Consider the following 645-nt stretch of genomic DNA (forward strand, 5'->3'; position numbering starts at 1 on the left):
CACCAACATTCATAGACTAATAAGGCTGAATATTTAGTTAGTATTGAACGTGTTTTGATGATCAGCGCACATTGATGAGCTCTGGGCCCGTTTGCGCACACAGCCATCCGTTACAGTGAACCGATACACACCACATCAACTGTGTATATAGTGGGATCTAATTAAGAGGAGTGATGATCAGCAGTCAATAGGATATGCGAGTCAATAAAATTGGTTTTTCAAATGATACAGTAATAAACAGTGACGACCTGAAGGCGTTTCTTTTAAGACAGAGCCTGCACAGGTAGCAGGTGCATATTATTGTACTATTCAATTCAGTATCAATTCAATTTTATTGTATAGCGCCAATTCATACAGAAGTTATCTCAGCGAACTTTTCAAATAGAGCAGGTCTAGACCGAACTCCTTATAACCATTACTAGAGACCCATACAGTACCCCATGGCAAAGCACTTGGCGACAAGGCCAAGGAAAAACGCTTTTTAACAGCAGAAACCTAGGACAGATCCTTCGGCTCTAGGACCACGATTCGATTCAGTACTGCCGGTTTCCCCCGTTTCCCATTTTTTTCCCCTTGCGGCACAGCGGCATATCCTGCTGAAGAGAGGCCAACCTGCCATCAGGGCAGGGAATACTGTTTCCATGA

This window comes from Morone saxatilis, unplaced genomic scaffold, assembly GCF_004916995.1.
Source record: "Morone saxatilis isolate NCDOM2014 unplaced genomic scaffold, NCSU_SB_2.0 Contig19, whole genome shotgun sequence".
NCBI classification, from domain to species: Eukaryota; Metazoa; Chordata; class Actinopteri; family Moronidae; genus Morone; species Morone saxatilis.